Genomic DNA, 15,911 nt, shown 5'->3' with positions numbered 1-15,911 from the left:
ACGTATTTTTCAAAAAAAATAGAATTTTTTTTTTATTTTTTTATTTTTTTTAGTTAATTCAAGTTCCGAAAATAATATTTAAAAAAAGAATTTTTAGATTTTTTTCATTTATTTTGCATTTTAAAATTATTTTTTAGAATATGTCAGTGAAATATTCTATTTAGAATATTTCACGTATTTTTCAAAAAAAAAAAACGGATTTTTTTTTATTTTTTTTATATTTTTTTAATATTTTTTTTAGTTAATTCAAGTTCCGAAAATAACATTTAAAAAAAGAATTTTTGGATTTTTCCATTTATTTTGCATTTTAAAATTATTTTTAGATTTGGTCTCACGATCTCACAAAATTAGAATGGTCTCAATATATATATATATATATATATATATATATATATATATATATATATATATATATATATATATATATATATATATATATATATATATATATATATATATATATATATATATATATATATATATATATATATATATATATATATATATATATATATATATATATATATATATATATATATATATAAAAGCCCTTTAGTGTTCCGGTTCCTCCACGTACCCAATCCCAGACATACACCTTTTCCAAATTCAATTACTCCTTCATTCTACGCCTCTTCGAATACACGCAACGGTACCTCATCAACAAAATCTAACCAAATCATCCACAAAACGGATTGCAATTATTACGCAACGAACACACAATTCCCCCTAATCTTCACCGCAAACATTCGTAATATGAATCAAATAAGAACGACACATTGATCCTCCTGTCGTCATCTCCATCTGCCATCATCATCTTCCTACTGGTATGTTTTCTACACAAACCCTAATTTGATTTTAGTTCTTTCCTATTCTTTACCGTTAATCTGTTGATGTATTTTCCTATCCCGTTAAAATTTATTTGACCGGTGTGTTTCCTCCAATCGGCAAACTCCATTTCGGTGAAATATCCGTTCAGGCATAATTTTGTCCAATTGTATTGTAATTATGATTAACGATTGCACATGGATAAATTATTCCAGATAGTTAACATATTTTCTAATTGTAATTATCATGAACGATTGCACCAAGGGAAAATATTGCGGACAATTTGTTCCATTGGTTGCTTTTACATTGTATATCCTTGAGATTCAAGTATATAAAAGCTCAGTATTATTCCTAGAAATGCATATCATATTGCAATCTGTTTTTCCTTTTTGTTTTCAATCGTGTAAAAGGGAAATTTAAATTCCTTCAAACAAATATACAGCATATTACATTTTCCTTACATCTTAATATGCACATTAATTTCAAATTTAATTGGTTCATTTAAGTACTCCCACTCTTGACAGCATTTAAGAAGGAAAATAAGTAATCCTATTGTACAAATTACTGCAATTTCCCCCATCTGCCTGAAAATTTTCCAACATAAAAGAACTTGAATTTAATAGCTGGTAAATAACTAAACATTGCAACATCCAAATATGCTTTTTTAGAGTTCATCAATCATCATCATTATAGTACCTTTTAACTTATATTTGGTTTACAGACACTATGAATGGATATATTTCTAATTTTCCATAATTCGCTATCAATGACAAAATGCAAAAAGACTAATAAGAATTGCTTATATTTCACAGCTACATCATCATTCCTATATGTTGGTTATGAGTACAGAGAGCAAGAGAGCATTCCAGACATTCTGCTTCTCTTTTTTCTTTTAACAAACCCAAAATGGTGTTATTTTATTTTTTTTTTGATTTTTACACTTATATATATTTACCAAATACCCTTCATCAATTATTGGTTCAATAATCAATTTTGAATATACAATTATGAAATGATAACAATATAATTCCTGATATACTGATAATAATTCCAGTTGGTTTTTTTTAACTCTACTGTATCGTCCCTTTCCCGATTTCCTTTTTTCTAATCGGATTTATATTCAAGATTTGGGATTTGGAATTTATATTCCTATATGTTGGATTAGATGCAGAACGATCAAATTTCTGTGAGAGGGATACATCTGCATATTTTCTTTATTTGAATAATTAAAAAATATTTACACAATTATATATTTCGGTGCTCCCCAGAAAAATGATTCGTCTTTGGCAGTTCAGTCGATCCATGATCTAATTGGTGTTCATCATAATTTGTTTTCACATGCTTATTTTTCTGTTTCTTTGTTCATGTTTAAATTTAACGAAACTTATTTGACCGTCTGCCATAAAAAAAGCAGTCTAATTGGGCAATTTATGTGCTAATAATTCATGTGTAGTGTGATCTAAATGAGCAACATTTGACTATGTGATTCGTATTCAATATCTTGAAATTTTAGATAGAACTAGAAGGAAGATTGGTTTTCTTGCATAAAGTTCAAGTCCTCAATGTTAATTAATTGTTTTCCAAAATCAAGACAAATGGCTTGCTTCTGACATCATCTATTGGCGAAGGTAAATGTAAAAGACCCAATTTGGTCATTTGTCATATACACTTATTTCTTATATAATCATAATGTTTTAATTTTTTATTTTTCTTTTTGACTTTTTGGTGCTTCATAAATACTGAGAGGTTATAATGGTAATTTATATTTTCCTTGTGCATGGTGTTATCACTGGTTTCATGCGATTGAAAAAAGGCAGGGTTTACCTTTCATTGCAACGATGCATGAACGTGATCTACTCGATTGACTTACTAAAGTCAATAGTTGTTAAACAATGATAAAAAAGAAAAAGTAAGTTACAACCTGTTATGAACTTGATCTATTGATCTAGGCATGTAAAAAAAACTTAAGTAGTAAGTATGCTCTTAGATGCATAAAAATGGAAGAAGAATTGTTGCAGGACTTGGGTTAGAGGGATGACACAAAGTGATCAAGTTTCTGACCACTTGACTATTTTTTTGTCCCTTTAGCTGGAAGATTTTGTGAAGCTGGTTTGGATTGTGCTGGGGTAAAATGGTCATTTAGTCTCATGCCAACAATGTATTCAATCGGAAAAAGAAAAAAAGACCTTATAGCCATAAGACCATGAAACCACAATGCCTATAAAAGTTGTCAAGTTATACAAGTAGGATAATTCATGATTTTCTTTCAACTGTTAAGTTGGATTTTCTCTGTTCAATGTAAAAAATAGAGTTGGGTGGTCTTGTGGTTTTCTCCATCTCGGGTCATTAACCCACTATAATTAGTGGTGTTTGGATGTAAGTTTCCACCATCAATTTTAAAACTAGAGAAGAAGAATCATTTATTTGAAATTGGATTGCTATCTTTGGTCACAACTTCAAACACCTGCTATGGCTTGAGTTTGTAAGGATAAAAAATGGTTAAAGTATATTTGAGTTACTATCAATAGACAGTCCTCATGAGTTATTGACCTCTTGGCCTTTATTTTGTTTTTTTATTAATGATTTCCGTCTATTGTGTGCTATCTAGATAAGGAACTTTTGTATTTTATGCATAATTTTGATTTTCGGTTAAGCTGTGAGTATTATAATCTTTTGCAATTTGTTGGATTATTTTACAAGAAAGGAAGTTATGATAATCTTTTTTTGTTCTTTTTTTTTTTTTTGCTTTGTATAAAAGAATCATTATATTTGTTATCAACATGAGATGTATCTTTTAATATTGCAAATATTTTGTAGTTTAATAAATTAACTGATAGTTAGATACAAAATATAATGTAAGATTGTATGACTAACAAAGGCTCAAGATACATAGTCCATACTCCATGGACCTGTTTAGTATATAGCCAATTACACGAAACTTTTTCATACTTGTGATATTCAGGTGAATATGTATAGCCACTTAGTGAACACAATTTACAAGATTTATATACATTCTAAACTTTAAATGAAATTGTAGGTTGAGGGTGAACATGCTTACCAGTTCTCTCTCCAGCCCTCTGATGCACCATAGTTTATCTACAAGACTGTGAGTGTAACTATAACTCGTCAAAAACATATGGTTTATCATAATCCAAAAAAGTAGCTCCTGAAAAGATTAAACTAATGATGTAATTTTTAACGTCTTTTGTTAACCAGTTACTTGAACCTTGAACCTTGATGAATAGACAACATTTATTTGAATAAAGTAAGATTAATATAAACATTTTGCATGAATGCAAATAATGATAAAAATAACTATTTCAATCGAATGTCGAAGGTTTTAACCTTTCTTTAAAGAAGTTTTATAAGTTTTTTTTTACCCATAATAGCAATGCACTTATATCTGTTTACCAATAATAACATTGTTCTTGTGTTTTTTTAATTGATAGAATCAATATCAAACAAGCAGGAAGGAAAGTTCATTGCTATTTGCCTTATATAAAATTCAAGAAAGAGCATTTCAATATTTTTTGGGGATTCTTTTTCATTGTGATCTTATAATTATTTCAAGAAATACCAAAAATACCTTTCATGGACCGTGCTAAGCACGGGCCTTAGCATATTTCTAGTATATATATATATATATATATATATATATATATATATATATATATATATATATATATATATATATATATATATATATATATATATATGAAAGCCTTTTAATCTGGTGCCGGCTAGAGGAAATTCATAGGGTGACAGTTCCTCCACGTATCCAACTCTCGGAACGACACAACGTGCACAAATGTCGATTAAATCTTTCTGATCATTGCCTCCCTTCTAACACTTACCTTTTCCAATTCTGATCACCCATCGGTTCTACATCTCTCCAAATGCACGAACGGTTCCTCATCAAGAAAAATCTGACATATCATCCAGAAAATGGAAATCAATTATTATGCGACGAATATAAAATTCGCCCAATTCTTGACAACAAATATTCTGAATGTTGGATTAAATAAGAATGATAACATTGATCTTTCTGCCGTCAGCATCTTCCCACCGGTATGTTATCTTCAAGAACCTTAATTTGATTCCAATTGTTTTTTCTGTTTACCGTCAATCCAATCGATGGATTTTCTTCCCGTGTTAAAATCTATTCAAATGGTCGTTTTTCCTTCAATCTGGAAACTCGATTTGGGTGAAATATATGTTCAGGATTAATATTTTCTTTCCAGATAGTAATTATAATTTTTTTTGCCAAATACATCTCCAATTCTACCTATGATTAATGACTGTAACAGGGAAAAATATATTGCTAAGAATTTACATCTTTTCCAATTCTAATTCTGATTAACGATTGCAACAGGGAAAATAGATTGATGAGAGTTTTTCATTAGTTACTTTTACTTTGTATACCTTTGAGATTCAATTATATAAAAGTGACAGATCAAGACAACATTTTTCTTGAGATGTTGTATCGTGGTTGGCTCCCTGTATCTAATTGAATTCATGAGGAAATGGTAAGTAACAATCAATTTTTTTATTGGTTCATCTCAAGTATGTGGGTTGATCTTTTCATATTAATGTCATAATTTTCCCAAGAAACCCTAGAAATGGAGCGCATATGTAGTTACTTGGTGGATTTTCCAATTGTTGGCAAGTTGGTTGATGATATGCCTAAATGAGAAGATGTCATTGTTTCTGGTTGTTTGCTTCAATAAAACTTTTTATACATATGATTATAAAGCCAAGTCCACTTCCTCATATTTTCTTTGCATATTGTTTGTGTTTGTTATGTCAAGAAAATATATATGTTACCGGTTCATGTTTTAGGGAAAGAAATATTGTTTCTGCTGCTGCTTGTGACGGTTTCAATGACTAGCTTATTCAGGTGATGATCAAGAATTTGGAACAAATGATGGAAATGGTTTTAAATTGATTTAAAGATTACGAGAGACTATGTATGATGAAACAAGGAAACTCTTAGCTATCAGATTACTTGAAATGATGAAATTATTACAGCTGGAACGTGAATGAAATTTGATGGTCATATATTTGTCATTATAGAATCCAAAGATCACAAACCATTGAAACATTCAAATGTTGATCGAAGAAATTGCCATAAATAGAATACAATGCAGTCAAAGATTCACATTGAGCATCTGTTGGTTCGAGATCAATATATCCATAGATCTTATCATTCATTCCATATAGAAACCTCACGCAAATGACAAAAACTAATCACTAATTTCAATTTTTTTACTCCTTTTGTGGAAGTTCTTTGTAGCAGATACTCGATTTTACAGGTACCCAAAGCTTCTTCTTTGGGTAATGCTTGATTTATATCCTCATATTTTGTCAAATTTATTGAACAATTTGGTGTAAATTAGTCACTTTTTACAAGCCACCGGAGAAACCAGAGGATGAGGTGGAGAAGTGCCTCACATGGACTTTTACTAAATTTTCAATAGCGATATTAATGTATTTAAGTGCAACTACGAATATCGTTCACAACTGTTAGGAAGTGTTAAAGTATTGGCACCTTCTTCCATTGCAATTCATGTTTTCATACTTGGGAGTACATCTATTCTCTATATATTTCTCATTATTTCTTATGTGTTAATGCAATTTGTTTTGTTTTTATGTAGTCTCGAGTCATTTCGTAGTAGATAGGGATGTCAACTTATAGAATTATGATGAAATTATTGAGTTTGATTGGTATAAACTGTGAGATATTATCACATCAGAAACATTGATTTGAAGCCAGCATTGGTATTAACTAAAAGTAGAAGAAAAGGAATTGGCAGAAATAGTCAACGCAAATGAATTTATGGTCTTTAATTATATGGTTCGTCTTCTGCATATGAAAAGGACAAGGAGAAGAACTCGAGTTATCTTTACAAGATTGACTGAAGGGTTTTCTACCGATTGTCATTCTATGCAGCGACTTATTCTTAAAATAACCCTTATATATTGTTTATTATTAAGTCATTGTTTTCTAGCTATGATATGTTGCTTAAAATTCTACTTGATGTGCTATGTTATGCTCCTCAATATTATCTTTGTTGATGAATTTGCTAATTTATACTATACAAGAGTTAAAAGCGTGAGTAATCCATATATCTTCACTGTCATACCTTTTTATGTTATTACATTTAGTTTACATTTTGGATGTGGGTTTTCATTTACTTTTGGCTTTTTGATGTAGGATACATATGATGCTAGCTGCAAAATAGATACAATGATTGATGGATCATAAGCAACTAGAGTGGCATCCATAAGCAACTAGAGTATAGACAGACAATTTGATCGAGAGAAACCCACTACGAGACTCTTTCGTCTATTAGTTAGTCATTATTGTCATTACACATTACATTATTATTTATTGATATGCCTACAAAAATACTTAATTATGACACACATCAATTTTATCATGTGATAAGTTTTTAGCACTATATTAAAAAGAGTAAATTGCAACGAATGACACACATCAATTTTATATTACTATTGTCATTATACATTACTTTTTACATGTAACATCACTGAACTTATAATTTTACCCAAATATAGCAATGTATTTGTTGTTTACCAATGATAGTAACATACTTGTGATTATAAGAATATGCTTTCGCTTTCATTTCTAATTCAAGCATTTTACATTGAAAATCCAACAAAATTATATAACAGTAAAAAAAAACCCAAACTACTTTTCGTGGGTCGTGCTTAGCACGGGCCTCAAGCTTTCCTAGTATATATATATATATATATATATATATATATATATATATATATATATATATATATATATATATATATATATATATGGTTATTGGTATTATTGAAATGTGTGAAAAATACATTGAAAACGATAAATATCTATAATAATTGAAGGACCTCTTTGTAGACAATATTTTTTGTTTTATTAGTTGAACGACCTTTCTCGTCTCATATAGTTATGATATTGTTATATAATTATAAACATTTTAATTAGACGTTCTTTCCATAATAAGGTTACCTAATTTAAACATATATTGACAACCAATATACCGTTTTTCTACTACATTAAATATTGACAACTATTTCATTTATTCAAATAAAGTTATATAATATAATTTATAGAATGTTAAATGTTATATGGATTTAATTTTAGTATATCATCAATGGAGATTTTTTCTAAATCATGATTGGTTTATTTTAAATTGATTATGAATATAAGTGCTAGCTTTTATGTTTGTTCTTATTTATTTGGTGTTCGCAAGAACTTTGCATTAGTTTTGGCGCAACTTTGAATAATTTTAGTATATCTTTCAATTATATGAAATATCAAATAATGACATTTCATTATTATTGTGATAATTTAGTTTATATATTGTATTTTTACTAATCTTAACGATCTTATTTTTTCTAATAACTGTAACGCTTTTACTAATTATACTTTTTACAAATCTCCTAATATCTTATAATTTTTATCTTACTTTATAATTTTCATAACTATGTTATTTTCAAGATTGACTGTCTTAATAGTTTTTTTTTTCAGTCTATTCAATTTTATATTTCATTGTATAATATCATCGTTTGTACGTATTCTGAAACTTCACTTTAAAAATGCTTAATGTTTACACCTTGATATTATTTTTTTAATAAATCCGTGTAATAATTATGGAATATATATCTCATTTTAATTAATACTTACTTCCTTTATTATATCAAATTCCTCATTAAAAGGATATAGTTTTGGAAAGTAATAATTATAATTGGGCAGCATTATCTAAGACGTAAATGCTTGATATACTTTTGGCGGAAAAAAATCAGGATCATTAAAAAAATTTATATCAAGAAAATAAAAATTTAAATTTGGTGAAATTATGGATGAAATTACTGGCGAAAATTATTTTGGAAAAAGTTATATTTTGTAAGGTATAATAACATTACAAAATCCGAAATATGTATATTTGTTGTGTAAATTTATAAATTTTATTGTTACTATATAAAAATAAAAAAATAGGTTGATATGATATACAAAAACATAATAATTTCAATGATATTTTAAAATTATGTCATAATTAACCGGATTCTTATGATATAAAAATTAAAAAAAAATTATAATCATCTCTAATATATAAAAGTAACATTTTCGTAATTAATGTCAGTTCCCAAGATAGTTAATTTCTAATTTGTTAAAGGTACGTAATATCTTTTCCTGTTTATTTGAAAAGTTTCAGAAAAATAGTTAACTGATTTCATGTAATTTGTGATAAAGAAAATCGAAATATATGAATACATATGTAACGTCCCAAAATTCAAGACTAAAAATTTTCTTTTAATAAAACATTACTTAAAGCAAAATCATCAATCCAAACATAATCAGAGTATTAATTTCCAAAACACATGTTCGTTATCAGAGTAAAACATTCTCAGACTGTCTAATCTATGGTGTGTGCCATGCGATCACCCCGAGCTCTTCCCTCTGCTACCGGAAGTACCTGAAACCAAAACTGAAAATCGTAAGCACGAAGCTTAGTGAGTTCCCCACCCTACCACATACCATGCATAACCACATACTGCACATACTGGGCCACGCCCGCTATCCTGGGCCTCGCCCCCTACCTCGGGCTCGCCACTCTAGGCCCCGCCTGGCTTCGAGCCTCGCTCGGATACAGATCTGTTTCACTTAGGCCTCACCTGTCACAGGGCCTCGCCCGCTAACATATAATAGCACATAAACATATCACATCACATAAGCTAAACACATACTAATGTCTTAAGGCCTCGCCTGTCTCTGGGCCCCGCCCTTGTCCTGCTACTGATGAGTCATGGAACCCCGTCCATACTCCTGCTGATAGTGAGGTACGGGCCTAGCCCACCCTCACTCTTTCCCTAACTTGGGCCTCGCCCCTGATCTGCTGCTAATAAGATGTGGAACACCATCCACACTCTGCTATTTGTGAGTTACGGGACCTCGTCCACACTCATCTCCCTACCAGGCACATACAAGTATCACACAGACAACATGTATAAACTATCACATAAACCATTCCTTGGGCACCCGCCCACTATCATTGGACCTCGTCCTGAATATCATAATAGCATACTGTGCCTAGGGCTAACCCCTATGTCTTCTACTCATAACTACATGGGTCGGCATTGTGGCCTTAGACCCATTCACACAAAGGGAAACTCACCCGCATTGGCTGAACTTGCTGATGATCCCACTAGCCGCTGCCCGACAACTCTCTGAACTCCTGCTCCACTCGCTCCCCGAGCTACCAATATCAATGCAACACTGAGTCTAACTGACTCCCGAAAGATAATCAAGTCAACTCTGGTCAAGGTCAAAGTCCTGGTCAAAGTCAACCTTCCAGGTCAACCCTACTCGCCAAGTCACCCTACTGACTCGCCGAGTTCATATGTTCAGAGTCCCTCCATTTGCGACTCGACTCGCCGAGTCAGTCCATGACTCGCTGAGTCTACCGATTTCCGAGTCCTGACATGTCCAACTCACCGAGTCTCCACTCGACTCACTGATTCGAGTCTCAACTCGAAGGGTTTGGGGTTTCGTGACCTGACTCACCGAATCCAAGAACAGACTCGCCGAGTTGTTCTTCCAACTCGCCGAGTTCATTCCCAACTTCATCCGACTCGACGAGCTGTTCATCCCACTCGTCGAGTTCCTCCAAATCTTCATGCTACTCGCCGAGTCCACTCAAAGGACTCGCCGAGTCCATTCAAATCTTCATACATGCAGAGGACTTTTGAGTCATGCATGGACTCCAAACTGTAGATCTACCCTTCCCAAGCCTATTCCTCACGTAAAGTTGCAAACTTTACGTGTAGAGAAGGAGATCTAGGCAAAATACACCATAAACTAGGGTTTAAGGCAAAGAGGCTCCATAATCAACTCAAGGACAGATACTTTATGTTTCACAAGACCATAATATGCTTAGATCCGAAGTAGCAACTTCAGATCTGGCTTCTAACTCAAATGGATAGCTAATCATGGCTAAAAAGCCCCCAAAACTCACAACCATAATAGATCTAAAGGAGGGAAACGACTTAATACCTTCAATAACTCAGAAAGTTTCCCCAATCTTCAGATCTAAGGCCAATCCTTGAAGCTCCAATGATTCCCCTTCTTCTTCTTCCTTCAGATCACTAAAAAATGGCTTGGAAGCTTGAATGAGCAACAATGGGGCTTAGGGTTCATTGTTCTGGGTGAAAGAGGCAGTAAAGGAACCCTAGGGGAGAGAATGAGACGTTTAAATAGGCTCCAAGTCCCGAATTTAGGGTTTTCCTCGCACAGACCAGACTCGCCGAGTCTCCTTGGCCGACTCGCCGAGTCGGTCACTTACTCCTCGACCCGGATCCTGCTCGGACTCGCCGAGTTCCTCCTTGGACTCGCCGAGTCGTCCCTTAAAATTAGGGTTTCCTTTCCTTTCTTGACCTTCCTGACTTTGGGTGTTACAACATACATTTGATATAGGAACAAAAAAATAATCGAAAAAATATAAAAAAAAAAATGAAAGAAGGTACTGACCTCCTAGCGTACAAGAGTGAATGTTTGAAGCAGAGAACGATGATGGTAGTTATATGCAATAATAATGATGTTGTAGAAGAAGGTTTGAAGAAAAAGGAAACGATTGAAAATAAGTGTGAGCCGCGGATTTAAGGATGAATCATATATGTATGTGATAATTTGAATATGATTTTCCGGTATTAATGATTTCCTAATAAAAATAGATTTTATATTAATGGTTTACTAATGTAAATGAGTTTATATTAATGGTTGATATTAATGTCTTGATTGAAATGGTTTGTTAGTAATATGCTTTTAAACCTGACCACATTAAAATCTTCATAACCGGAAATTCAAAATTTAAAATATGGAAATTTTTTATTGGAATTAAATACATTTCATTTCAACAAATGTAAGTTATTGTTTGACGATTGGAAAACATTTGTTGGAATTAAATACATTCCATATGGAGAAGATGATGTCAGCAATTTGATCTAAGGATGAAAAAAATAAGATTGAAATACAATCAAGGGTCCAGATTATTTAAGATGATGTCATAAGGTTTCTCTTTTAATAATATTTAGACATAGTATTATATGTAAAAAAAATTTATTTATAACTTATTTATTATTAGATATATACTACATATATAAACCGAAACTTGAACCAAAAAAAAAATCCGAAGTGAACAACAAACACACAGAACGTGAGATCGAAGTGGTCATGAACTACACCCAACATGAGAAGTAGCACGTCCAAGACCTGTTCGGAAAAAAAAATCTGACCGTGCTGAAATTGAACTCCAAAAAACCAGATTCAATGACTGCTACTGGCCGTATTATGGACAAAAAATCAAGACTAAAAAAAACTTTAAAAGAAATGTTTGAGGCTACTATTTTTTGTATTTAACTCTAATTTGCATTAATAACAATAACTTGGATTTTATTGGAGTTTTGTGACATATCACTATTGACAAATCGCAAAGGGGTTAATTTGTTAGAAGTCTTTATGTTAAGTTAGTTAGGCTCACTATAGTTAGGGCTTATATTATCAAAAGTTATGATAACTCAATGTCATTTTTATATAAATACCTGTTATAACGAATGGAAGAGATACGAGAGAATATTTCTTTACTTTCAATTCTTCATTTGCAAAAGTTAATATGGTATTAGAGCTTTTCTGCATTTCTTTTGCTTATTTTCGTCAATGAGTCTCTTATTCACTTCTCCTATCCTGCAATTGATTTTGATTATTCAATTGATTTGATTCCGTTTATCATTTGTGTTTCTTTGATTCTTTTATGAAAAATCACACAATCGTTTATCGATTTTTGATTCCTTGATTGATTTTGGTTATTCTTTCCTCTTTTTGATTGTTCTTAATTCTATTTTTTATCATGTCTAGTTCTTCAAACAACAATTTGAACAACTCTATGGATCAAAATTCTTCAAATGATCCTTATTATTTTCAGCATTTTGATAGCCTTGGGCTTGTTTTGGTTTCGCAAATTTTTATTGGCGAAAACTATGCTTCATGGAGCAGATCTATGAACATATCATTTTCCGTAAAAAATAAGCTTGAATTCATTGATGGAATCCTTCCAAAACCTCATAATTCAGATCCGGTTAGACTCAAATCTTGGACAAGAAACAATAACATTATTATTTCGTGGCTGCTTAATTCTATATCCAATGAGATTTATGCTTCTATGATTTACCTTGATACTGTTGTTGAGATCTGGAAGGATCTTAAAGAACATTTTCAACAAGGTAATGACCTGATTATTTTCGAAATCAAGAGAGATTTAATGAATCATGTTCAAGGTCAAGATTCTGTGAATAATTACTTCGCTAAACTCAAGGGTTCTATGGGAGGAATTAACAAATTATAATGCAAATTGCACATGTGGTTTATGTACTTGTGGAGGAGCCAGGGAAGTTGAACAAGCAATGAGTTTCCTAATGGGATTAAATGAGACTTTCTCACAAGTTAGAGGACAAATTCTGCTTATGGATCCTATTCCTTCTATTCGTTAGTCATACAAGAGGAGAGGCAAAGAGATGTTGGAATGGCATAATCAAATTCATCTCCAATAGTTTTTTTGTAACACTCGATTCCAGGTGTGAAATTATTTTCGATTGTGTATGATATTTTCTTTCGAAGGTCATGACGTGGTGAAGCCTCACCACGGCGTGGCGATAAGCTTTTGGATCGCGGGAGTTTAATGACATTCATTTTATAAGCTGCTTCCTTAAACCCCCCTTATAGATCTGCTTCGTGAATGAGGCGTATTAGCGGTTCGACTGACTTATTCTTATAAATATAGTAATAATTAAACATTTAATTTTACATATAGTATAAGGGCGTATTTTTAAAACTTTTCAAAAATAGTAGGTTATATTTTAAATTTCGAAAATTAATAAATTAATTTTTTAATTTAAAATTTAAGCCAATCATGAATTCATGATAAGGATATCAAATTACTTTTGAAAAATATTCATTTTTATACAATTAAAACATTATTAAAGGTAATTATCCTAATCAATTCATGAGATAATCAATAAAACCAAATTTTTTGGATCTGACAACCCATCATGTTGTGGTAAACAATTACCACGCCGTGGTAGAGCAAAATCGTAGGTCACCGCACCGTGGTGAAAGCCACCATGTCGTGGTGGCGGAACAAAATGACAATTTTGTTTGCTTCTCTTTGTTTAAGTTCAACGATTGTATCAATTCAAGAGAAAACTAAATCTATGCTCTGATAGCACTGATGGAAATCATGCAAAACATAATAATCCTATGTGTGCATGTAACCCTATTAATTGATCTATGTTTTCTCTAATTGAACATACAAGTTGAACAATAAAATAGAAACCCTAGAACATTAGTATATAATCAAAAATACACATAGGGTAATAAGAATCATAATTGATTGTTATGTAGTAATAACAATGTAAATCCTTGTGTTAATGAAGCCTTGAGAGCAAGCGTCACGAATGTCACGCCTCTAGTGGTTCACACCCAACACTAGCAATGGAAGACGATTGAGAAGGAAGAGGGAGGCTAAAAATTTTTTCTATGTCTTACAAGTAGCAAGTGGCCGAAATTCTTAGGTTTGAGGCAGAACTTATAGTGCAGTTAGGAAACCCTACATAAGCCCTAATCCAAGATTATCTTAAACCGAGTAATTATCCACTTTCCTGTTTATCCACCATGGATTATTCTAGAAACCCTAAGGCCCTAAGAAAACCGTCCAAGCCTTATGGGGTGTTCTAGATTGCCTCTTGCTCAACTATTGAACAATTTCACTTCAGACCCTGAACTTTTAATAAATTCCTTTAATCCTAAAATTAATTACAGTTGCTTTCTGATTAAATTTTAATTAAAATATTACTATTTCTAATAAATATATTATTCTCGTAATATATTAACAAGTCATTTATTTTAATTTATTAATCAAATAATAAATCAACCTCTTTCTCCAAAATCATCTGTCCAGTTGCTAGTTTCGAGGGCAACCCAAAAGGACTATGCTACTATCAGTTTAAGTATATATCAATTATATTTATGGGCTTAGACAGCTAATCCAACATGAAGGAAGAAGGTGGTGGAAGATCATATTGGGAGTCCAAAGCAATGTAGATCCAGGTGTTTATCTTCCTCGAGCATCTCAAGGAGATATAAAGTCTTCATCTTGATGAGTTAGTTGATAGATCTTTGGATTTTGTACACTTTTCTCTATGCCTTGTTGCTTTGAAAGGTTGAACATCATAAAGCTTGCAAATTTATGAATCTTCAGGCCATTTGGAGCATTTGACTCTTTGGATCTGAATAAGATTTGAGTTTTAAGGTCATGCATGGAATCTTGGCATTTTTTTTCTTCCTATTTTCGCCTAATAAGAGTTCAAGACATGTATTGGACATGCATATTTGAAAAGCATCCATTTTTATGATGTGCTTGGTGTTAGAGATTCTTTTGGAACTTTTGAACAAGTAACCTTATAGATCGAGTGATTATTGCTTAAGCCATGTTGTGTTTTGGACCTTATAGTTGAGATCTATACACTTCAGAGGGTTCTATTGGATAAAGTTGGAAAATTTTATCCATCTAGACCCTATTTTGGACTAGATCTGAGTTGGAGACCCTTTAGAATCGAAAAAATGGCGAAATGTGTTAAGCTGCTGAAAACCCTGTTACCACGCGGTGGCGGGGCTAGTCGTGACTATTTTGTCATTTTCGACACCACGACGTGGTAAAGGGCTACCACAATGTGGCGGTCAACTGAGTTGGATCTTCTTGACTTTTTGACTGTTTAACCTAGTTTGACTCATGGGGGTATTTTGGGTGTTCTGGATTATGTTTGAGAATTAGTCTTTTTAATGGTTAGGCGTCAGTTATAGCTGAGATTCGGAGTCGGGACCTCATTCGCTATTGTTCATATTCAGAGGTGAGTCTTCCTCACCATGGTTAGCGGGTCGAAGGCACTAATATCGTCCATGGTTTATAATGTTAGGGTGCTAGATGTTTGCATGACTCTTGTATGTGTATGTGTTTTTATGCTTA

General features: G+C 32.0%; 1 long non-coding RNA gene across 1 annotated transcript; it reads left to right on the top strand.

Moving 5' to 3' along the window:
* The first annotated feature begins 4,563 nt into the window (after window positions 1-4,563).
* Window positions 4,564-5,881, top strand: LOC111899951 (uncharacterized). The gene is made up of 2 exons (XR_002853085.3): window positions 4,564-4,893; window positions 5,198-5,881. It is a non-coding gene; the product is annotated as an uncharacterized LOC111899951 (long non-coding RNA).
* Window positions 5,882-15,911: the final 10,030 nt, after the last annotated feature.

This window comes from Lactuca sativa, chromosome 8 (genome assembly GCF_002870075.4).
Source record: "Lactuca sativa cultivar Salinas chromosome 8, Lsat_Salinas_v11, whole genome shotgun sequence".
NCBI lineage: Eukaryota > Viridiplantae > Streptophyta > Magnoliopsida > Asterales > Asteraceae > Lactuca > Lactuca sativa.
This window is presented reverse-complemented; position numbering and strand designations above follow the sequence as displayed.